Below are 26,274 nucleotides of genomic sequence, written 5' to 3'. Positions count from 1 at the left end.
CATACACCGATATAGAAAATGTCAACTATGGTTATGTCTGGGTGGTAGGATTATAGATAATTTTCATTTTCGTTTTGTGAATTTTTGTATTTGTATTCATTGCAATGAATATGTAGCACTTTTCTAAGACGAAAAAAATAATAAATATGATTTAAAAATGCATCTTTAATTGGCACATTTAAACGCAAGCAATGAAAATGAAGGTTTTAGAATCAGGAACTGATAGTATAATTACTTAAAAGAAATAGCACAGAATGAAAAGCAGAATAACTAGATTTCCTTCCTCCATAAAATGTTTAGCTATCATTAGTACTGACTTTTTGTTTTCTTTCCCATTTCCCTCAGCAGAAGTGCCTGTTATCCATCTGTTTCTCTTACAATAAACAAAGATAATAGACACAGAAAATATTACAGTTAAAAGAAACCTTAAAATTCAGCAATTCTCACAGCTTTATTTTACAGATGATGGTGTTTGAGCTCCAAGAGTTTATGTTGTGACAGGGTTATCTCCTGATTTGTAGGCAGGTTCGCTTGACTCTAGTTCATTTTATTGCTTAATTTTGGGAAATCAGGAACTCTGGATACAGCAGGACTATTTTTGTAATATGACATTACTGCTTTGATTACTGTGTTAATGTGACCTCTCAATTCATTTGTTGATTATGAAACTCTAGTTCTATTACTATCTGTCCCAGAGGTTCCATGCTGACCCAGGTAAAAAACTTGAAAATACTTCTTTAACTCAGGGTTAAAATTAGATGACTTTTTCCTCTCATTCATACCTATGACAAAGAGTCTGTCCACTTTATTTTATCATCTTTAGTGAAATTATCTTTTTTTTCCCCTGGCAGCTCAATAAGAAAAATGATGTGATGTTGAAGTATGAAATATGAGTCTGAAGATTTAGAAGTAATAGAAGCCTGAGTGAGAAGAATTGCTTGTCATTTATCCTGGGCTCTGTGCAGCTGCGAAGACCCAGTCCAACAGAGGCAGCTGTTTAGGCCTGCTCCACCTGATAATTTTTCCAGCAGCATTTCCCTTAAAAAGTGTCATCGACTGTTATGATCATCTATCTTATGTAAAAATAGAGTGCTATTTAATTTGAGCAAAGTTCTTCTTCATAACTGTCTTCTCACAATAGCAAAATGAAGTAAGGGAAGTTCTTGTAACTCTAGTCTTGGCTGCAGCTTTTACTGGCTGCACTTCGTTATTTCACCATAGCTTGGCGGTACCCACCAGTGTAGACACAGGTTTTGCCAACCCCATTTGTATTAATCCATCAGAATTCACAGAGTGTTAAAAGGCAGGATAGCTTTGTGAGTTTTTTGTTTATTTGGCTTTTTGCCTCAAGTGGCAGAAGATACGTCCTGAGTTGATCCATTAGAAAGCAGAAAAGGAAACAAGTCACTATGTAACATCTTCAAGCCAATGGTTCCCCAATTCTCTTTTTTCCCAGGCTCTCTGAGCTGCTGTGTAAGGCAATGGCCAGCAACCTCTTTAATTCCAAGCTTGTAGAGGTGAGAAAGATGATAGTGCTCAGAGAATTGATTTGTAAATGTGTTTATTTTCAGTGAAGTTGATTATGCCAAATGTTGAGGCTCTTGACACCTAATAATAATCTTCTCTACGGAGATCTTGATCCAATTGAGAAAGAAGATCAAAAGGTTAGCGCGTGGAGGCCAAAATATCACCTTTATTTTTATAAAAGTTTATATTTATGGGCAACACTGAACCTGAGAAGTAGTAGCCTTAACCACACAACAGGGCTGGACTGGGCAGGCTTCTCTGTGGCCACTCTGGGAGGCTCCTTTAAAATTGGTGGCATGGAGGAACAGATTGGGACATGTGTTTCCTGAAATAGCTCAATTCCAAGAAGGCCAGAAGCAGTCTCTGTTCTACTCACATACAACTCTCCTTTCAAACTCGTAATTAGGTGAAAAGTGAGGGAGGGAATTGAGACAGGCCAGTGTTGCTATAGACAGTGAACTTCTTCCCCTGGAGAGAAATATTAGAAATAGGGCATTTCCCACATCACCACACACGTTGAAATGATCCAAAAATAGGATATGCTATTTTAAAAGCAACACTTTACCATTTATCTAACAATATTTATATTATGCCATGTAATATATAACTAGTACTTACCCTCCCTTGTTTATTTTCTAAAATAAAAGCATGATTGAAGACATTTAGGGAGAGAAAAGCACCTTCTTTCCCTTGACTGACTGCCAAGTAGAGCAGTTGGTGCCAGTTGGCAACAATATCTTATATGTCATTGTTCCATGCTATAAAGAATTAGGGGACATTCTGATCATATCCAGAGCTGCAGCAGACACCGGAAGCTGATTTATTTTTCTTCTTGGGAACTGCAGATGGTCAAGTCCCCCTTTCATTGCCTTTGGGATCAATCCATTTCCGGAGCTGATGGAACTAACTGGCCTGCTCTTCTTGGTACACCTGTCCCCGCTGACTGAAAAGACTGCAACATTCTTTTTAGGGTCTTATGGCAGATGTTTTTTTGTACTACCTGTGCAAGGTTAAATTCTTGGGGAAAAGAAGAGCTGGATAGTACTTTCGATTATAATGAATATGCTTATTTATATGAACAGGTAAACTTTTCCTATTAACTTTTTCCTCATATAAGGTTTTTTCTTACTGTTGGGTCATAATAAATTGCAATTTTTGTAGATCAAACATAGTCCAATATTGGCAATTTTATATGGTTCTATGTAATGGAACTATTAGTAATGGTATGTTATCTGGAATAGTGTATATAACGGAATAGTAACGGTACTATTATCTGAATCAATTCAAAGTTCCTGATACGCTATGTGCATGCTCTAAAGCACCTTAAATGTTAGTGTGTGTGTATACACCCACAGTAATTACATATATATGTGTAACATTTAAGATATATACATTATATATGTTACATATATGTGTGTACATGTAGCATTTAAAGCTTCTTAGGGCATGTAGACAGCATATCCTGAGTATATAGAACAAGTGTTTCTTATAACTTAAAATGAAGCATATAACTTAAGGATTAGTTGCAATGTGGAATCTGAAACCATATCAATGAAATTCATACTTACAAAGATGAGAGAATGAGAATTTAAAGGGCAAATAATGCCTTAGCATTATTATGAAAATAGTCTTAAATTTCAGTCCTCTTGAAAAACTGTGGCGGTCCCCCAGAAGTCCTTGTACTACACTTGGAGAACCCTGACTTAATAAAATATGCTAATGCAGTAGAGCATTATAGGCGTGTGTGTGTGTGTGTGTGTGTGTGTGTGTGTTGGGTCAGTATTCTATATAGGGTGGTACTTCTCTGAGGAAGTGAACTTTGAACCAATGGCTAGTGATGAAGAGGAGCCAACCACAGGGCCACCTGGGAGAAGAACCTTCTCTGCAAAAAGAGCAGCCCGTGCAGGTGCTCTGAGTAGAGAGGAACAGAAGAGTCTGCATTATTCACTTATCCAGACAATTAGATAATCTATTTGTAGAAAGACACATTTGTAAATTTCAGTCGCTCGAAATGACTTCAGTTTTGATTTAATAAAAGGTTTGACAGAACAGGTAATGCGACTCTCTTTTAGAAAGATTCACTGATTTTATCATATTGCTACTTTACTGATAGCCCTTCTGTTCCTGCTTGTGGAATCTAAAGGATGTGAATGTCCCATGCTTCTGTTTCTACTAATTTTGGGGATTTAAATTGCAAAGTATATTCATAGCTATTTTTTCCAACTTAATAAAATAAAATAGTTAATAAAGATATATAGTAATTAGGCAACTAAAATATATGCTATGTTTTTTACTTGTAAATATGGGAAAAACATAATTTGTTAGAATTAACCATATGTGAAAGATTTAAGTCTGTCTGTTTATTTCAAATAAGTCTCTGATACAATTATGGATAGTTATTCTCTGAAGAAATTCTCAAGTAGAACTTGCATTTATCATTCAAACAAGAAGCTAAAGAAATGTGACTTTTCTGTATAATTTTATAGAGCAGAATTTACAAATACTTTTATCCCAGAACATGACTGAGAAAATATTTCCGGAAGCATAACATATTTTGTGTTCATGATCTGCTCCCATATGCTTGTTATTCTATATCTATCTTTAGAATCTTTCTATAAGGATGTTTGTTGGTGATTCCATTTAAAAAAATCTACAAAAAAGGGGGATTTAGGCATACTCTTGATACCAGAATTTGTAAAATTTTAATTCACAATAACAAATGAAAATATCCTCAACTTCTCTTTTCAATCTACCTCAGTGCGTGGCAGCCTATCCTATCAGGGAAAGGTCCTGAGTTGTCATATACCTAAACCTTATCATTCATTGCTACCATCTCATTTAAGCGCAGCTTTCTCTCCTTGGTAGATATGAAAGACAGTCTACACTGCATCTACCCAAGGGAACTTCTCAGGAACTTGTTGTCTAAGGCCGTAAGAATTTGATTAACTGCCTTCCCTGAAAAGTTGCCAGAGTTACCTCCTCTGCCAAGCCATCTGTGACAATCGGGAGGTTGGATAGGAGGACTGGGTAGGATGTGTGAACCCTAGCAAAGTGTGAAAATAGCACCTCTGGTGGCCTGTATTTCTAATATGATTCTTTCTGGTTTTTCTACTTATGATTCATTTCTAAGTGTTTTATGAATCATTTCAAAATCCTGGTAAGTGAGGTCCAACTCAAATACTCCCTCCCTCAGGAAGGGTTCCCGAATCCTCGTCTATGATTCTCTAACACTGTTTGTAGCAACCAGATAAAGTTCTACTGAAAGACGCTTTTTTCAGAGCGTTACCACAGCACCTTTTATTGCCACGCCAATCACGCTGTGCTTTGTGTTAGAGTTATTTGTGGGCTGTAAGCTGCTGAGCTGTGGTGGAGGGGATGGTGGAAAACGTGTGTGTCTTGCATTTAGACAGTTCTGGATTGGAATTCAGTTTGATATCAGGAATCTTTCATCATCTCTTTAATCTTTACTTTCTTCATTCGTAAAATAGGGTAAATACGTATTTTGTGGATTGGTAATTATATGGGATTTTGTCTGTAAAGCATATAGAGCATATTGAATACTCTATAAATGTTTAGTCCATTTACCTTTCTCTCCTTGCCTGGGGGTCTGGATTACGTTTTACTCATCATTTAATCTCATAAAATGTGTTGCCTAACCTATTATTTTGGGTTTCTAGCAAAAGCCAATTTAAATTCTGCTACCTCTTCTTAAGTCTTGCAAGCATTATTTGCACTATTATCAATGCTCTAATCTGAGAAACATTTGGTTCAAAATACTGCAGAGCTGAAGAATGAGTACGTTACCTAGGGAAAAGACGGAGGGATGGGTAAGATCCTGGAGGAGAGTTCTCTAGTCTTGAAGGAAAGAAAAATTATGCCACGTCTGAGAGACTTAAGCAAGTAGAGTAAGTGTGACTAGAGTAGTTAGAGAAGGAGGAAGCAGGAAATTAGACAAAACTCCAGTATAGATGGTCTTTCCACACATATTAAGGATTTAATACTTGGTCCTCAGGGACACGAGAAGATATTGGAGTGTGTTTTAAACATCAGGGTATTATAATCAGATTTATATTTTTAAAATAATCTTTTGTCATAAAGTGGAGAAAACGTGAGTGGTAAGTAAGGGTGACAATAAAGAGATCAAATGAGGATGCCAAGAAGATATTGTAAGTATATACATACATATATGAATACATACATGTACATAAATATAAGCATAAAGTATCTTAACTTCAATTTCTTCTCTCTGAATACAGCTATAATAAGAGACTATTTATCTTTATATTCTGGTTTTCCATAATAATTAGTATATGTATGATAATGAAATATTACAATCTTATATAAAAGATTACTTTGTCCAATTTTATTTTACATTTTCATTAATACATATACTAATCTGGTATTGTTTTTGACAATTACACAGAGTCTTTTTATTTAGATGTGCAATATTTTATTTAACTCTTTCCATGTACTTTTTTTTTGAGGATTTCTGCTCATTTCAAAAGTTTCCTCTCGCCTCCTTTTAAGTATTTCAAGGGCTCTTTCTTTTCCCTTGTTTTCCCGTATTCTTTCTCAAGCTGCATTTATTTCCCTGGGCTCAGTTTGAATAAGGCTATATTTGCTTATATTGTGAACTTTAATTTTGGTTTGATTTGTTTTTTGGGGACAGATTCTGCTCTCTGCCCAATGAGACAGTAGTCAAATACTCTTCTCAGATGCACTTTATTGCAGGTGAATGTATACTCATTCCATCCAATCTTACACAGTAAATAAAAACCTATAATTACAGCAAACGCTGCTACAGGTATTATCTGTCTCACTAAGCACCTGAATAAGCTTCCTGTTTGGAGAATACGTAGGTGGTTCCCTAACAGGACTAGCCACCAGCACATTAGTTTTACTAACATATATTCCTAACTGGTGTTTACTAGCTCTGGATGGGACCCGGACATATGTATTTTTAACAGTCTTTGCAGATAATACCGATATAAACCAGTAGATTTATTTACCACGTATTAGGCATTGTCTAAGCGCTTTAGACACTTTACGTCATTAAATCCTCACAACCCTATAAGTACTGCTATTACTACAATTCCTTTCTATTTTACAGGAGGGCAAGCGGATACTACTTTCTCCCAGCTGTAAGTGGTGGATCTGGGCTCCACACCTAGGCAGGCTGGTTCTGGAAAGTAGGCTTTTAACCACTGTGTGGTCTGCCTCCTAGAATATACCACTCAATATGTGTTAGCTTACTGAGAGTTTTTTTCAATATCTGGGCAGGTGTTTTCTGGATTTGATGATTTTACATAGAATGTTGATGGTGAAAATTACTAGGGAAAGCAGAAGGATGGCTTGACTTGGTGGAATAAATGTCAAAGAAATTGTGTTTGTCATAACCACAAACAGCTTTTGAGGGATTTAGAAAGCGAGCTGCTCTGTTTTCTCGTGGGTTCATACATCTTTAAATTAGCGACTATATGGTGAGAATGTGCAAGGCGCCTTCCCATCTTTTTCAAGCAGTTTCTGTTTCACAATGTCAAGTCCACTGCTACGGAACGAACTGTGTCCCTTCAACGTTTGTGTGTTGAAGTCCTAACCCTCAGTGTGATTGTGTCTGAAGGTGGAGGCCTTTGGGAGACGATTAGGTTTAGATGAGACTGTGAGGGTGAGAGCATCGTGATGGGATTAGTGCCGTAATAAGAAGAGACACCAGAGCGCTGGCTCTCTCTCTGTCTCCGCCCTGTGAGCGCACAATTAGAAGGTGGTCATCTAGAAGCCAGGAAGAGAGCCTTCATCAGATGCTGGCACTGATCTTGTGCTTCCCAGCCTCTAGAGCTGTGGAAACATCCATTTCTGTTGTTTATGCTACCCAGTCCCACTTAAAACTGACTTCCAATATTGTTACCACTTCCTTGTGTGGATTTTTATGGTTACTTTTCCGAGCAGATAAATCTAGCTAAACTTCCACCAGCATGCTCTCTTCAGACGTCAGATTTTTTGGAGGAAAAAGAAGCACTTTGAAATTAATGTTATGTTCCACACTTGATTTTTTTTTCTATTTTTCACGGTTTTGATAATTAATATAATGACCATCTACTTAAAAAATTGTAACATAGACTTGAGATAACTGATTTTTCATTCTGGGGGAGTGGGGCTGGAAGAACCATCTCATGTTTGAATTACTTGTGTAACATCCCTAGAAATGAAGGTAATACAATATTATTTTTAGAAAGATTACTAACCAGTGTATATAGGAAAACATTTTCATAAATAAATTCAGATTATTTGGGGATATTTGGCTGAATACTTTGAATAATTTCAGCAATTAGCAGCTTAATTTTACTTTTGTAGGTCCAGATTGGAAGATAGGAAACCTGTCATTTCATCTTGGCTGTCTCCCCCAGCTCTGTGGAATCAGAGCCATTCACAACCAGGTGAAGCCGAAATGTGGAGCCTTGATTTCTATCACTTTCTCGATACATCAGTCATATAGAGCTTGGAGAAATGTCCACAAATTTTAGATTCTTAAAGAAGTAAGAGCATATGACATTTCTTATTTAATGGAGATAAACAGTAAACATATACCTTGCTCCTGGAGAAAGGCAAGATGGCGGGTTAGAAGATATCATCAGGAAATTGGTTTTGAGAGAACATCTGAGAGATCCATCTATGGTAGGAGTGGAAACCCTCAGACCCCTCTATAGGCTAAGAGCTTATGCTGTTTCTTCTGCTTAAAACATGGGGAGATATTAGCTTGACCAGAGATGTGTACCCCAGAGACTAATAGTACACCTTCTATTTTTAGAAGAAAATTATTTTATAATTTATTTAAATATTTTATAGGGCATAATGAATAGCCCAATCTTTTCAAGGATGCACATTCATATGATTTTGTCTCTTTTTTTTTGACCTCCATACATATTCATACAATTCTTCATTTCCATCTGTTTTCTTTTCTTTGAAATCTGGAGAATTATTCTAGAATTTTGCTGACATTATTGATTAAATGTAATGCAATGCCATTCTTTTTCTTTATTGATTCTAATGCAAATTAAATTTTTTTCATGTAAGTGTTTCCCAAATGTTACATGGGATGTCTTTTAAAAAATTTATTTATTGTTTATCTGAAACTTAAATATAACTGTACATCCTGTATCTTTATTTATTAAATCTGGCAACCCAAAGGAGTTGGGTTTTGAGGGTCTGTTAAATCTTTCCAAAAGTTATAGAATAAAAATGTCAATAATTTTGAGTCAATGTATATACCTAAGAAAAAATACAGCTGAGAAAATGGAAGCAATAAAAAGAAAATAATGGGTCAAATGGGATGTGGACCTTTCCATATCATTGTAAGTCCATTTATTTTGACATCATATTAATCAATTTTAAGATGTAATGTGGAGAAAGCTCTAAACTAAGTGGTGAAGAGTTCTCTGTGATTAGCACAACTGGCTATAAAATTTACAAGGCCTAGTGCAAAATGAAATGCTAGGCTCTTTGTTGGAATATTTTTAAGAATTTAAAGTCAGAGACAATAGAGTACTTACCTATCATGTAGCCCTTCTGAGTGTGGGTCTCTGTGCATACCCAGGAGTCTGCACTGGTGGTTAGGCAGATCTGGTACACATGCGATAAATGTTACTGTAGTATTATTACAATTGCCACTTTACAAATGAAAAATGTGAGGTTTGGGGAGGTTAAGTAAGTAGCCTACATAGAAAGAAGCTGATTCAGATTTGAATCTAGGTCATCTGAGAGCAGAGTGGTCCTAACCGTGAACAATAGTAAATTCTGTTGAATCCTAGAAAAAATAAAACCGAAGGAAAAAGTTAGTAGAGCCTTACTTGGGGAGATGAATGTTTAGATGGGATTCAAATGCCTGTGGGGATTAAGCAGATCAAGTAAATGTGGAAAACAGATTAGGAATAGCAGGGTTGGTGGGAATCGTGGCAAACTGGAGCTAAAGTACAACGTGCAAATCCATTCAAGTCCAAAATGATAAAGGAAGTTTGTGAGCTAAATTTGACCACGGAGGGGAGGCGTTTTGTGGTCCTGTGACCATTGGTTTAGATATTGTGAATAATTATATTCAATATCTTTCTCCCCCCCCTCACCTTTCCTAAGTAATAGTCTTTGAAATAAATATAAATGGGGTTAGGGAGCCTTCTAAAGGGTGACAATAGTGGTCATATTAAAAAAGAAAAAAAAAAGCTTTCCTTCTATTTGATGAGAAGGGATTTATAGCATCTGCTCCAGTGACAGAGTATGAAGCATCCTGGTTTGGTGTGCACTGTGTGTACAAAGGCTTTCTCCTTTTGATGACTGGGGATTTTATCAATTGATTTCATAAGGGATAGCTGACTAGGTGCCCAAAATGCCCACATACTTTTCTTCTACTTCAAACATGAAACCTTTCTGGCACCCAGAGCTAGGATCTGAAAATGCTAAGCATTCAGCAAAATGGATTAGTCTTCAGAAGGGAGCTTCAGCCTGTCAGTGCCAGAGGGGTTAATGGAAAACAGTGTGTCATATTTGTCATTTCCCCTATATTATGTTGCCCAGAACACCCGCTTAATGAACTAGACATAAATTATCACACTATATGCACGTTCTTTAATAACAAAAGCCTTGTGGAAGCATTCCTTGCTGTTGAAATAATAAACTCAGAAAAATGATTTTGACGACGCTTTCTCAAACGCCACGCACAAAAAAATGTAACAAATCGATTGATGACTCCACTGGATTTTTCTTTTCTCAGAGGGTAATAAAAATCATTTTATGAGTTTAAATGGTTTATTTCAACTGGAATTTGAGTACCGCTTTGTCAGGGTCATAGGCGCTTTCAATTTAGTGAACTCCTAAGCCTGTAAATGATCCTTTAAAGATCTTCTTCCCCCTCATGTTTTTTTCACTTGTAATAATTCCTTAATTCCTATTTCTCAACTTTCCACTTTGAAATATAAATATATACTGAGATGAGGTGCATATGAGGTAAATGTTACTGTATACATTATTTAAATCTCAAAGGGTAAATTCTTTAAATATTTAATGTATATATTTAATTTAATGATGCTCAAATAACATTAGCTAAAAATAAGTTTTGTTAATTAGGAATATATTGATAAGAAATATTTGTATTAAGTCCACATGTAATGCTGAGACGTGATGCTTTTTTCTTTTGTTTTGGTATTTTATTAGGATTTTAGAAAATAGATAAAGTGAAATGAAATCACCTAACTGAATAGTATCTCTTTTTAAAAACACTTTACTTATATAAGAAATGAATTGAAATCCACTATATAAATTAATATTTCTCTTTTTCAAATCCAAAACATTTCTTCAAAGCATTGTTTATCTTTACTCCATTCACATTGCTCTACTTCTCCTGATTCCTGCTGTCTTTTTTCCCTTCTCTGCTCTGTGGCTAAACAATTCTTCATTATGCAGACTGGATGATTTGGGGCATTAAAATCAAGGGAGAAGGGCTTCTCAAACATTTTGTGCGAATATTTTCTTTTACTGAGAATTCATAACTAATAATCTTCACATTAAATATCAAAAAGAGATATCAAAAATGTTTTTTAAAAACCCACAAAGTGGGGCTGGCCCACTGGCATAGTGGTTAGGTTCTCATGCTCTGCTTCAGAGGCCCAGGGTTTCCAGGTTCAGATCCTGGGCGCGGACCTACGCCTCACTTATCAAGCCATGCTGTGGCAGGCATCCCATATATAAAGTAGAGGAAGATGGGCATGGAAGTTAGCCCAGGCCTGGTCTTGCTCAGCAAAGAGAGGAGGATTGCTGACAGCTGTTAGCTCAGGGCTGGTCTTCCTCACCAAAAAAAAAAAAAACAAAAAAAAAAACACCTAAAAGTAATGAAAAGTGATAATAGCTCTTCCTTTTGTTTTGTATGGTGTTGCTTCTAGAACTTTCCCTACTTCAGAATAAATTTTATCTTAGGTGCCTCAGTCCCAGTGGTACCCAGATTCCATAGGCTGGCATTAAAATGTAAGATCCTCCTTCATTGATGATTTATCACATAATCATCCAATTTATATTTTTAAACAGGTGGAATTATAATTTCAATGAATTAGCAACAATTTTTGCTTAGAAAAACTCACTTAATTGCCTTCTAAAATTGAAGGTTATTGGTAGCAATGTGCTACTCAGTATTTTTAGATCCAGGAAGTAAGGGTTCAAGGAGAAAGTAACAGCTATGCCAGGGAACTGGATATTGTTGTTCTCAAGTTAGAGGTGAAGGAGCTGAGATTACATTATTTCACCACTGTCACAGAGAGAAGCAGGTGGTGGGGGCACTCTTCAGTGGCACCTTCAAAATTTCTAGGAGGGGCTTGGGCCGGGACTAGAGCTTTTTTTTTTTTGCAGGGAAAGATTTGCCCTGAGCTAACATCTGTTGCCAATCTTCCTCTTTTTTTTTTTCTTTCCTCCTCAAAGCCCCAGTGCATGGTGACATATCCTGGTTGTAAATGCTTCTGGTGCTTCTGTGTGAGCTGCCAACACAGCATGGCAACTGATGGATGGGCGGTGTGGTTCTGCCACTGGGAAGCAAACCCAGGCCTCCAAAGTGGTGAGAGTGCCGAACTTTAACCACTAGACTATCAGGGCTAGTAGAGCTGCTTTTTGACACTAACTGGGAATAGAAAATACTCTTTGAATTTGGTTGTGTAATAATTTAATGTGATTTAAAGATGTCTTTGCATATAAACTCATTTGTTTTGATAAATAAATCATAGGCTTACTTTGGATTGTTAGGAATAATAGAGACTTGCTATGGACTAACACCCTTCCCCAACAGCCCCCTTCTTGTTACCCTTGATATTCACAGAGCATAGTTGGGTTTCTAAGTCACATTCCTCAAGTCAAATAGTCTCCTTGGGTATTAGAGCAAATTATATTTTGTACCCAAATGTAAAACAGAGGAAAATTATGTCTATACCTTGATTTTGTTCTCACTTACAAAATGATTTCACATAGCACTTACACAACCCAACTTTAATAAAATTAAAAAAAAAAGTAAACAAAAGTGGACTCTAGATCACTTAATGGGCCTATACGGTGAGCTAATTAATTGCACGATTCATTAGTTTTGGGGTCTAGGCAAAAAGTTATACAGTTTTGGTTGATTTATCTACTGATTCAAAAAGCTTGTATTTAAACCAAGGATGTGGATGGGAGCAAGCAGGTGTGGAAAGAACTCTCAAGTCAGCAATTCAGAAAATGGGGTTTATATTAGGTATATTGAGTTACAGTGAATAATGCTTTGAGAAAATGTTTCAAAAAGACAAAGACTCTCTAAGGAGCTGAAGAAAAATGTTTTATGTATTTATTTATTTATTTTTATATAGAACTTGGAGTATAATGACAAAATAATAATTAATGTATGCTAACATGGTCCAGTAAGACTTTCCCGGGACTGGATTACAAATGTCCCAGGACTGAATTCTTCAGTGAATATTTAAATGTAGGGAAAAACATCCTTATTGTACCACTGAGCAAGGTTCATATGCTTAAATGATCAGAAATAAGCGGAGGGGTGTGATTCTATTTTGACAGTTTAAAAGATAAGCTTCTGTTCTCAGTTTGATCTGCTGATCTATAGGTACACCACCTGTGGCAAAGACAAGAACTTTCCACCAACAAGAACTTTGCATCCTTCTAACCTATGTACAGAGGTTATTGGAGCCCTCCACATTATGGAACATATTGAAGAACTTTTAATTAGAAGTTCTAGTTTTCAGTTTTGAAAACATTTTACCTTTTTTATATTTTTCATGGGAATTAGTATGTGTCAAGAAATGCATCCTACAGTGAGAATTAGGATTTATTCATTAACACTTGGTTGTGAGACTAGCACTTGCCATTATATCACAGTAGGTGAGAATAACTATAACAAACACAATTCAAACCTTGTCACTTTTTTTTTTTGCTTACACATTGCTATTCGTTATGTAATCTAATTAAAAACAAAGATTATTGGTACTATTATGATCCTTTCTTTATCTTTATCACTTAGTTTATTTTTTATTTTTTTGTCTGTTTTAATTTTTATTTCTTTTTAAATTTTTTTATGTGCTAGCCTATATTTTTAAGCTCTAAATTTAATTTTGTTGATTTAAGGTTAATAAAATTAACTCTTATAGGCCCTTTAACTATGCACAAGCATTCTCTGAGGAGTTGAATTTTGATGTTAGAATTTACTCATTAGTAAATTTGAAAATCTTTAAACGGCTGACTAAATATGATAAGTAATTTATGTTCTTATTCATCCTTTGATTTATTGTTTTATTTAAAAATTCTCCATAATTGCTAAAACACTATACACACTGGAGATAACACACAGGATCAGATTGTTAAGTCAAATGTACACAAAGTGAAGATCTTACTCAGGCCATGCTTTATTAATAATTATCCAATAGTCAAGAGGCACGGGTGAAGCAAGAAGATGTTCAAGTCCCCCAGAATGACTGCTCAACTCTTTATTCTCTCACTGGATGCCCTCTGACTCCAGTTAACAGATGAAGTGTATAGATGCTTTACTTAGAAAGGAAGAACATTTTAAATCAGGAAATATCTTAATTTTATGCTCTGTTATGAACCAGATGTCCCCTCCAAATTCATATGTTGAAGCCCTAACCCCCTAGTATAGCTATAATTGGAGATGGGGCCCCTGAGGAAACAATTAAGGTTAAATGAGGTTGTAACGCTGGGGCCTTGATCCAATAGGGTTAGTGTCCTTAATGAGAGAGACACCAGAGAACTCGCTCTTTCTCTGTGTGCACACACTGAAGAAAGATCATGGGAGGACCCAGCAAGAAGGCAGTCAACTACAACCCAGGAAGAGAGCTCTCAGCAGGAACCAAATTTACTGGCACTGTGATCATGGACTTCCAGCCTCCAGCACTGTGAAAAAATAAATTTCGGTTGTTTAAGCCACCCAGTCTGTAGAGTGTTGTTATAGCAGTCCTAGAAAACTAACACAAGCTCATACAGTTATACTGCTTTTGTGACATTTTCCAGGGAGCCATGCTCAATAAATTTATAGATTACAAGTTTGCTTAGCATAGCAATTCTTGAAAACCAGGTACATTCTGTTAAAAGCATACTGAAGAAAAGAAATCTACTGCTAGCAAAAAACACAGCATATTTACAAGGAGACTGGGCTGGATTATATGCCTTCTTCTTTTCTAGGAGTGTTACCTACCAAAGTCCCTCCCCAGGTACAGGATATAAGTGGATTGAAGATCTGTTGCTATAACCCTTATCTCACAACACTGTGCACACTTCTCTTTTATTCTGTTTAAGATATGTTTGTATTGTGCTTGTTATCAGAACCTACAGAAATAATAGTTTTTTAATGGCTATATAGTTTTCTCATTATATGAAAACACTTCATTTTATAGAATGTATTCTCTATTGATGAACATCTTAAACATATGTTAACGAAAAACTGTTGCAATATGTTTGTATATTTAACTGTATTTGATTAGCCTATTGCTAAAACATATATATTCTCTTGCTCTCATCTTCACAGAGTCACCATATTACCTACTCTTTGACTTTAAGTTCAGCCATGTGACTTGCTTTGGCCAACAGAATGGGTAGAAGTGACTGTTATATTGATGATTTTATTTGTCAGTTCTAAAGTAGAAAAATACATTTTCTAAGGGTACTCTGGAAGTAAAGTATACTTGTTAAACTTCTCGCTTTCTCCAAGAAAATATCTATCTTCTCAGATTGTTAATGCACATGGAAGTTGACATAATAGGATATATAGTTGTATTTCAGATACTTACCAGGGAGTAAAATCTGAATCTGAGAGCTGCTCAATAGCTATAAAAGTCACTTTGAAAACAACTCTATTTGCTTAAGTATAGCTGATCCACCCATTTTTCTAGACATTCTAAGTACCTGTCAAGAGCCTCAGACAGTTGTGTGTATCTGGCTCACATCGGTCTCCCACCCAACTGCCTGTTACTGAATTGTTTGGTGAGTTGTCAGCATCTTATACTAAGAGATATTAGAAGAAACTTCTCTCTGATGGTCATTATTGTAGTTATTTTGACTTGTTGATATTGTTTACTACATAATACAGAGTCCTCTCTTTGAAATCTCATACTAAACATTTTTTTCTCAATCCTACTCGTACAACTGTATTTTTCTTTACCTCAAATTTTCAGCTATTTTAAATTCATTTGGTATTGTATTTCTGAAAGCCACTCTGAGCCTTGCAAGTACATAGCAAAGTATAAAATGTGAATATAAATAAAAAACTGGTTGAAGTGTGATAAGGTGAGACAAACATCAGGATGTCCTTTCCATATGACATTAAATTATGAGACAGAGATGGATTCCTCTACTCACTCTTCATTCCTCTGCATAGCTATTAATTTAACTGCCTACTTGTTTTGACATTAGGTTAACAAGAACAAATGAGCACAACTGCTCCCTGGTTCTCTTTTCCTCTTTGGATTATAAAGGAGCAAGGATGGCCACCAGAATAGGTGCAGGGTGATACTCATAAAATCTGCCAAGTGTCTCTACTGATTCATGACATGCCATGGCCCTTAAGACACTAAAAATTATAGAATGCACCCAGATTTTTATTGGGTAGAAAAAGGAAAAAAATCTTGGATGGAGCCATTACTCCAGATAGCAATTCAAATGATTGTCTTACTCTGTTAGACTCAAATTGTCTCCACAGAGGCCCCAAATCAGCATTTCCAAATCAGACAGATATCAGGACATATACCTCATAAGGGTTAAAACAGGTAATGATTAAAAGTTTAAAAAATTAAAAAAAAATACGTGAATGTTTTCGGTTATCTCTGTATATGTGAATTAATTATTTTGGGGTACACTAAAAGACCTTCCATTATTTTTCTCTTCACAGGAATCTTTAAATAATTTGGACTATATATTTTTAACATTTTGAGTCATTTTTTGGCTCAATGTAACCTGCATGAGTCAGCCAAGTAGATTTTTTTTAAAGAAACTAACAAAAGAAAAATACAATTATTAAATAACGTTTGTTTGTTTTGGAATACACACACATATACACCCACAAGATTTGCTTTCAAGGCATGAATAAAGATTTTTCAAACTCTGTGGTATTTGTATTTTTCCTTTTAGATATTGCATGGCATTTGTCTTTGGTATTGGATTATTATTTCACTCTGCTGTTTCGGTTTCTTTTTGGTGAGGAAGATTGGCCCTGAGCTAACATCTGTGCCAATCTTCCTCTATTTTGTATATGGGATGCTCGCACAACATGGCTTGATGAGTGATGTGTAGGTCCACACTCGGGATCTGAACCCATGAACCCCAGCTTGCGGAAGCAGAACACGTGAACTTAACCAGTATGCCACTGGGGCAGCGCTCACTTTGCTTTCTAATTGTAAACCATACATAAGTTATTTTATTGATTAAATCAGCACAGGGCACTGTTATTTTTCTATGAAATTATTAATTAAATTAGAATAAATCAAATAAGATTGAGCCTTGCAGAATAGATCATAGCATCAAATGCTAGGTATGGATGTTATCCCAATGATCTGAAGAGGAGAGGCCACTCAATGCAAGTTGACCTCGCTGCGTGTGTGAGAATTATCCAGGGAGAATAATCAGAAAGATTCGTGAATGTGAAGAGCCCAGGACCAATGGCATCACGGGATGATATTCTAAGTTATCAAAATATTAACTTCCAAAAAGTGAGGATATGTTAATAGAACTGTCATCATTTCCACTTCGAAACTTCCCTTTAAAAATGTTGTGCTAAGGTGTGTATTTCCAGAAAAATAAGTGACAAACTGAAGGCATTTATTTCCTACCTAGCCTAAAGCTCTCAAGAGAAGCATCACTTCCCCAGAGCAGTCCTCTTTGATAATCTCAATTCTCCAGTCTAGGGCAGGTTTTATTTATGTTTTATTGTACTTTTGAAGAACCACATTTCTTCCCTTTGTTTAATTAAATGCTCATTTATATATTTATTTGATTATTTAATAAATCCTTTTCTAATTGTTTTATCACCAGATTCTGCACAATGTAGGGACTCAATAAATGATATTTAACCTTATGAATGATTGAAATAATTCTTGCTGAATTCAAAGAGGTTGCTTTCTTTTTTAGCAGAACATATTTTCTTTCCTTCAGAATTCTGGGCTGATGGTGGATACAAGTGTTTCTTATTTTATTTTGTTTTAAGGCACATATATTATTGCGTATTTTTTTTTGTATTTAGCATATATGACATTGGAGAGAGATGTTTTCTAATCTCATTGATATGGTTGGCTAGATATTGGGACTTAACGTTTTGTTGTGAGATAATTGTTTTATCTGCATGTCTTCTGAACCAAGGGCATTGACAGGTTTTGCTGTGTTTGAAATGCAGATACCTCTGGAAGCAAGAGACATGTCTTTCTCCACATCAGCAGATTCTTTTTTTTTTTTTTTCTGACCAGGAATATACAGATGATGATTCTCTGTGGGGAAAGGTTAGGCAGGTTTTAGAATCTTTAAAAGATTGAGTTTCCTAATTTTGAGATTCCTTAGCTGTGACAAAGGTCCTACTTATATATGTGGTCCTCGCCTTGGCCTGCCTCTGCGTTACCCCGTGGGACTTGGGAGAGCAAGAGTAACCAGTGTGGATGAGAAGCTAATGTTGCTTGCTATGGTATAGATAATAAGCTGTCTAAATCCATTCAGGCTTGTTGTCTCCTTCCCAATCCATTCTATGGAACAGTGGCAAGCTGACCTAACAGCTGTAGTCATTGCTGTTGCTTAGGGACTTGACACCTTTCTGCTGAAAAGTTAAAATTATGAATATGTATGTTTCTTTCAATCATCTTAAACACACTTAGAAGCTTACAGGTTATTAAAGCATTATCAGACAAAAATTTAATGAAACTTGGAACCCAGAATGTTGTAATAAGCAAAGAAATTAATTTTAACCTATGGGGTTTTGCCTGGAGAATCTGATTTTCAGTTTTCAATCTATACTAAGGAAAGGGGAGAAGAGTGAGAAGGAAACGCTGTTCTAGGTTGGCTAGAAGAGGGAATTCTTTGGTAGCAACCATAGAGCTGGAAGAACTGTAACTTCTAAGTGTGTGTGAACCAGGAGGAAACCGGCCATCCCCAAGTGCTACAAGGAAAGTTGCCTTTTCATTTAACAGAGAAAAGGGAAAAAACCCTGTCAGACACTACAACCACAAGCTTGCCGATGCTCTTTTATAGGACAAATCACATCAGCCAGCTGCCCCAAATACCTTGGGATGTAAGTTTCATTTAAAGTGGAAGTGTCCTGGGGCGGGCCTGGTGGTATAGTGGTTAAGTCTGCATGCTCCGCTCTGGTGGCCTGGGGTTCGCAGGTTTGGATCCCGAGCGCAGATCAAGGCACTGCTTATCAAACCATGCTGTCGTGGTGTCCCATATAAAGTAGAGGAAGATGGGCATGGATGTTAGCCCAGGGCCAATCCTCCTCAGCAAAAATAGGAGGATTGGCAACAGATGTTAGCTCAGGGCTGATCTTCCTCACAAAAAAATAAACAAATAAAGTGGAAGTGTCCCAAGGTGGTTTGCCGAGGCAAACGTCAATGCTCTCTGGAAGGAGGCCCACTAATTCTAGACCTCAAAGAATTCCCACAAATAACACGCCAAGGAAAAAGAATAGCTGACCGTGAGCAAGAGTAAAAAAATAAACCAAAACAAAAATACTAGAAAGAAGAAATGACCTGCAAAAACTTCAAATATTAGAGCTATCAGGCTCACATTATTAAACTACAATACTTAGCGTATTTGAAAGAAGAGAAGTTTGAAAAGATCTTCACAGCATAGGAAACTATAAAAAAGGATCAAACAGATTTGAAAAATAACCTAAAAGACTATCTAAGAAATAATAGATAAAATAATTGAAAATAACATTTAACGACTTAATGGATGCATTTAGCAGCTAACTAGATGAAGCAATAGAAAAATTAGTGAACTACAAGATTGAATAGAAGAAATTATCTAGAATATAGAGGTAATAAGAGAAGGAAACCATAAAAAAAAGAAAAAATCCAGGGAGTATTAACATAAGAAAGTCCAACATATATCTAATTGGTGTTCTAAAAGGAGAGGAAAGAGAAAAGTGGAAAATAAACAATATTGGAATAAATAATGCTTGGGGTATTTCTGGTCATAAAGACACCAATCCACAGATTCTAGGAGCAACAATTAGATGGACAGCTTACCTCTCAGTATCAACAAAAGAAACAATGCAAGACAAAGAACAGTGATATTTTCAATGTGCTGAAAGAAAATGTGTCAACCTAGAATTCTATATTTAGTGAAAGCAAATGTCTAGAATTAGAGTAAAAAGGTATACGTCCTAAAAGAGACAAAATCAGCAAAAATGTTCCCACCAGTAGATCCTCCTTAAAGGAAAATCTAAAAGATGTGGAAAGGCAGAAGTGATAACAAGGAAAACATTGGAGGTTGTGAGAAGGAATGAATAATAAAATAAGTGGTAAATGTGTAGTAAATCTAAGTGATCTTTAATCTTTTAAAAACAATATTGTTTTGTGAGGTTAAAAGGGACAAGATAGAATTAAAACAAACAAAATAATAACATATAAGTGAGGAAGAGTAGTAATTGACGTCCTTGTAAGATGAGAGAAGAGAATAAGTGTATTGATTAATTTTCAACATTGGTAAGTTATATATGTGTTATTATAACCTTAAGAGAATAGAATAGACAGCATACAGTCCAATGTAGTAAAGTTAAAAAGAGTAGAATGTGAGAAAAAATACCTACTCAAACATACACAAAATAACCACCAAAAGACAATAATGGAGAGAAGAAAAAACATAGAATGAAAGAAATAAATTAGTAGAATGAAATAAGATGGTAGTTATAGACCCAGATATATCTGTAATTAAATTGAATGTGAATGGAATAAATATTTGGTATGAAAGTTAAAAAATCAGGCTGCATAAAAACATGAATTCCAATTTTATACTATTCAAAAGATCATATCTAAAATATCAGAAATCAGAGAACTGAAAGTAAAAAGGTGAAAAACAATATGATACTATCTGGCATGACTATGTTAATAAGACACAAAATAGATTTAAAGCTAAAATCATCACTAGATGTAAAGAAGGTCATGCTATACAGATAAAATATTCAAAAATTAGAAATATACAAAAATTCTTACTTTATGAACCTTAGCCTCAAAAAGTCCTTAATTGACAGAACCAATACTTGGTAAAATACTTTGAATTAGAGTCATGACATCTAAATGAAAATGCGTTGTTTATATGTAATATTTATACCTTGAAATCCAATTATCTTCAGGGGTCATGATGTAAGATCATTAATCTTATTGCTAGAAAATATGATGAAAATGCCTACTATTTAATTTTTGTTTTGCTGAGGAAGATTAGCCCAGAGCTAACATCTGTGCCAATCTTTCTCTGTTTTGTATGTGGGTCACCACCACCACATGGCCACCGATGAGTGGTTTAGGTCTGCATCTGGGAACTGAACCCAGGCTGCCAAAGCAGAGCGCACCGAACTTAACCACTAGGCCATGGGGCCGGCCCCCTATTTAATTTTCATATCTCTGTTACTTATGCATATCAACCACAAAATTAACTGATAAAGATTAATTCGGATTATGATAATAAAGTTTGTCAGAGTGTTTTAGTTTGTAGTTTGCTTTACATTGCTGTGATGACTGGCTGAGTCTCACTCTGCTACTCCTAGGCTGAGCTAACTTTTTCTATACTGAGTTCCCTTATAATTTGCTGTGAGTATTTGTTTTCCCTTACTCGCTGGTGGTCGTCATAATTATCATGTGCATAGAAAAGCATTTATTTATCTAATAATTGGAGTCAATGGTTTAAGTGTTGTGATAATAGATTGAAATTTAGATTTGGGATTAAAAAAAAGTAGTTTTGGAAATCTTTGTGATTTGGGGTGAGGCCTCTCAGGATTGTTAAAACTTGATCTGGAAAAGGAAAGAACTAGAAGAAAAGATTGCTTAAATCAAGTCCAGGTTAAATAACCATAGTAATAATGATGCTAATGCTAATAATAATAATCATTACTATTTCTACTCTGATGTCTATGCCTATTCCCAATTTTACTATATATTCAGTTCATACCTATTTTTTAAAATTATTATTGATTTGTAAACATTTTGAATGTATTCTGGATACCATATCTTTGCTAGTTATATACACTGAAAAGCTCTGATTCCTTTGGGTAGACTGTCTTTTATGGAGTTACATGTTAAATGAATCATTAATTTCAATATAATCAGTTTTATTATTATTATGTTTTAGAGTTTTGTTGTGCCTTGTTAAAAGAAACTAGATGAACTTTCTTTTTTCATTTATTGTTTATTTTATGAAATTTCTATTTTTCAATATTTATATTCTTTAATACACTTTTACATTTTTCTATAAAATGTACATTCGATACTAGATATATTCCAAAGTTCTTATAATTTTAGCTTCTTAGTAAATGAATCTTTTAAATTATGTGTTCTTTACTTTTTTCTCCGTAATTTATTGGAACTCCCATTATTTTAAAATATTGATTTTGTTGTCTGGCAATCTTGTTGAATTCTTATATTAATTCTAATTATCATCTACACATTATCCCATGTTTGTTATATAGATGATCATACCATCTACACACAATCATGCTCTTCTTTACAATTCTTTCCAAACTTTACATGTCTTATTAATATTAAAAAAAATTTTATTACTGCTCTGGATAAGACCTCATTACAGTGTTCAAAACAAATGGTCCTAATCAATATCCTTGTCTTTTCTAATTTTACAGAAACGTTTCTAACAAATCACTGTAAAGTATGAGGTTTTCTGAGAGTTTTCGGTAAGTCCTAGACTTTTCTGTTATATCATACTGCCTTGAAAGATTGTATCTTTACATTTCTTTAAAGAAAAGAGACAATCATTTATGGGAGGGAAATCACGATGCTCTTTGGAAATATGGTGAAATATATGGATTTCTCCACAGGAATAAAATGGACTTTTGAACATTAACACAAGCACCTGGTGTACACTTTTAGGGGATCATGAGTCTATTAAATATCCTCTATTGACTCAAAGTTAAAGACTCTGATCTAAAAAGAATTTTATTCATCAAAACATTCAACAAACATTTATTGAATATCCATTATATGACAATGACTGTGAAATATATTGTGTGTACAGAAAAAAGTAAATTGAAACTCATGAACCCTAGATACTCATAGTATAAAACATAAGCTCATGCAGGTGTTAAAATAAAATATGATACAAGACACCTCTGAGGAAAGTATATGAATTCTTATCTCAGTGATTTCTTTCTTTGTTAATGAAAGTGCATGGTGTAATTTCAAATAACATTTTGTCATTAGGTAGAAGTTCCTGATATCTTGAGTAAACACTAGGCTGGGCAAATGAGAATAAATTCATGTAATAATAAATTGTTATATTCTATCTAGCCTCTTTGCTCCCTTTAGTATTTTTCTTTTCTAAATTTCCCATTTCATCACACTACACTGGTGTGTACACTGGCATGTACTGGTACATGCTTTATTTTGGTTCAGCCAACATGTTGGTACTCAGAGTTCTTTTATCAGTAGTTTTGCAAAAATGTCTGCAGGCCATTTTGCTCAAAAGGAATACAGATCCCTTAGGCTTTCTAGAGGAAGCTTTGTCTGCCGTTGCTTCCAAAAACATCGTAGACAACTTGAAAATAAATAAATGGATAAAATACTTTGGTTGAACTGGTTGTAGTGACGGACAAGGCGCCTTCTCCGGGGAAGTATGGCCACAGGCCTGCTGCACGGAGGATGGATTGGAAGTCTGGGACTTGATCTCCCCTGCGGTGCTTGCTGCCTTTCGGCATGAAGAGCAGATGATTATTTTCGCTGGACCTCTCAGCGGTGTCTGAGGACCCCTGCACATTTCACTGGTTTATAGACACTTAGAGGAGGCATTCTGCCTGTGGCAGGATTAACCTCACTTTTTCCTGGATCTTTAAAAGGAGGATGTCAAACCTGTCAAAGCTTCCTTGGGTGTATTTCTATTCCATCAATCTTTTGAAACGAAATTGCTTACACGTGTTTCTAGGGAGGTCTCAGGAGGGAGTTTTCATTTCAAATGATTAATACATGCAATGTGTGCCTCACTAACAACTAATGCTAAAAATAATACATAGGAACACCCCTTCAAACTAAGTTTGCAGCAAGTTTTGGGGCAAAGTATAGTAATTAAATTCACACATGTATCCTTGCCTATCAGCTCATATTTAATTTTCCTATGTGTGAGAAGTTAAAAGATTTGGGGAAGGAACAGCAACTGTTACCACAATATAATAAAAATTACTCAGTGCATCTTTTACTGCTGAAACTTAGGGCAACCATCAATTGAGTAATCTTCAGTATATGGTCTTGGATATAATTGTGTTATATGTCAATCAATTTCTTACCCAGAATTGGTAAAATTAACTATCAGAGAATTAAATTAAAATGGAATCCCTTCCAAAATGTAATTCTGAGTTATTTCTCTACTAAATGTTTAATATTCATATAAACTATTGGATCATTAGTTCATGCCCAGTCTTGAACTTGGTCTAAGACTTAAAGCCTTGATTTTTTGTTTCATGAATATTTAATTGGACTGAACTCTTTTCCTGTTACTGTGGAGAGAGAGTGAAACATATTCTTTATTGCTCAAGTTATCCGTCGTGCTTGGCATTTTAATTTACTTTCTTAAACTTTTTAACCAAGGACCATTTCAATTCCAATGAGCATACTGTATCACACTTTTTCAGATGACTACATTTTCTCTTTGAAGTTTTTTTTTAATTCTTCTGAAGCTTGAGAATATTTCCCATCTAGTTCTAGCTTACTAAACATTGAGGTCAGACAGAAATCATTCTTCTATGATTTGGAGATTTTGGTTGGTAAGTGACTATACTTCAAGGAACATATTGTACTTCTAAATATATCTGGAAATTATCAAACGTGAGTCATCTTCATTTCTCTAACTGATTAATGGTATATGTGAATTATCATTCAGAATTAAGTGTATTACTATAAATTACTATATCTAGGAGAGTATTTAATACAAATTACCTGTCATAACCACACCACTACCGCCACCAAATATTGTCTATCTTCATTAAGTGGTGAGCTGGAGTGATAAGCATCATGTTGGGGCTGCTGCTTATATAAGAGGGTAGGAGGAGATGAATTTTTGCTGTATACTTCTCTACATTCTATATGTACTACATATATACATTGACATGAATTACAAAGAACCACATTGAAGTTATTGATTTCAAATGAACCATATGACTAATAAATTTAATTATAATGCTATGAACTTTTTAATATCTTATGACTTCCCAAGCATTTTCTTTTTCTCATTTTATTCCCATAAAATAGATGATGAGTTAATGATGTTCATGTATATTTACTAAATAATATAATCGAATGAAAGAACAGGTTTTCTGAAACCCAATCTGGCCATCTTTCAGCTACACTGCTGTTAGATAAATTTCAGTGTTTCACACATATATTAAAATTGTTGCCTATGTTTGGAACCTCAGTTATTTAAATCAGATATTTCTATACCATCTTGAACACAGACTTTTTTCCAAGTAGTACAGAGGTTCCAAAATTGTGGTCAGCATCCTGAACCCAGCCTAGAGTTGTCTTTTCTTTGTCTCATGCACTGTTTAATATTTAAAAATAAGAAATTAGCATAAAAGTCTGGATTGAAAAGTGAGAATATTGGGCAACAAAGATTCTATGTCTTCTTGTGGAAATCATCGAATAGTGCTAAAGAGCTGCGGTCTCCTTGCTATAAGATATTCTATTTTCAGTAATCCAATCCTTTGTGTCTTTCTAACACTGAGACAGAGTGTCAGCTGCAGAACTAAGAACAAAATATGATGACATTACCAGAATCCTTACGTGAGGCTCACTTTCCCCCTTTGTGTTATAAGACTGACTACTATAGGTAATTGATTTTTGACTACTGGTTGCATCACTTAATCCTACTTTTGGGTTGTTTATATTGAGTTCTTACTTAAACTTCTCATCACCTGTACATCCCTTAAATAATGGTGCGCCTATCTGAAAAACAGATAGGACTACACTATGAAAGGCCTTCTTCTCATCCTACGGAATCTTTCTAGGAGGCTTCTAATCTCAACTTTACAGTGAAAAGTCATACATTTATATTTCTAGACCGTATTTCTCTTTGTTTTCTTTGATGTTTAGGCTTCTAGATCTCATTTATTATTGCACCTCTCCATTTGGGTATAGTGTAGATATCTCTTATTAAACTGAATTTTTCATATTGTTACCCAGATTTGATCTTCCTTCTATATTCCTTAACTCAGAATATGGTAATATCATACTCTCATTACCAAAAAATAGAAACATTGAAGTTTTCTGTCTCTCTTACTCTTTTTCTCAATTCCTAAGACCTAAAAAGCAGCCAGGTTATGTTCATTCAACCTCTCAAATCCACCATTTTGATTGAAAAAACACTTACCACCTATGTATATACTAGAAACATACAATAAATACGATTAAAATAAGAAAATTCTCCCAACTTTCAAAAGTTCATAATTAGACCTATGAATAGAAAATTATAATTCAATGTGATGTGAAAAATGGTGGGATTATACAGAAGGTGTCACAGGACTCTGAAGAATGCCAT

This window comes from Diceros bicornis, unplaced genomic scaffold (genome assembly GCF_020826845.1).
Source record: "Diceros bicornis minor isolate mBicDic1 unplaced genomic scaffold, mDicBic1.mat.cur scaffold_199_ctg1, whole genome shotgun sequence".
Taxonomy (NCBI): domain Eukaryota; kingdom Metazoa; phylum Chordata; class Mammalia; order Perissodactyla; family Rhinocerotidae; genus Diceros; species Diceros bicornis.
This window is presented reverse-complemented; position numbering follows the sequence as displayed.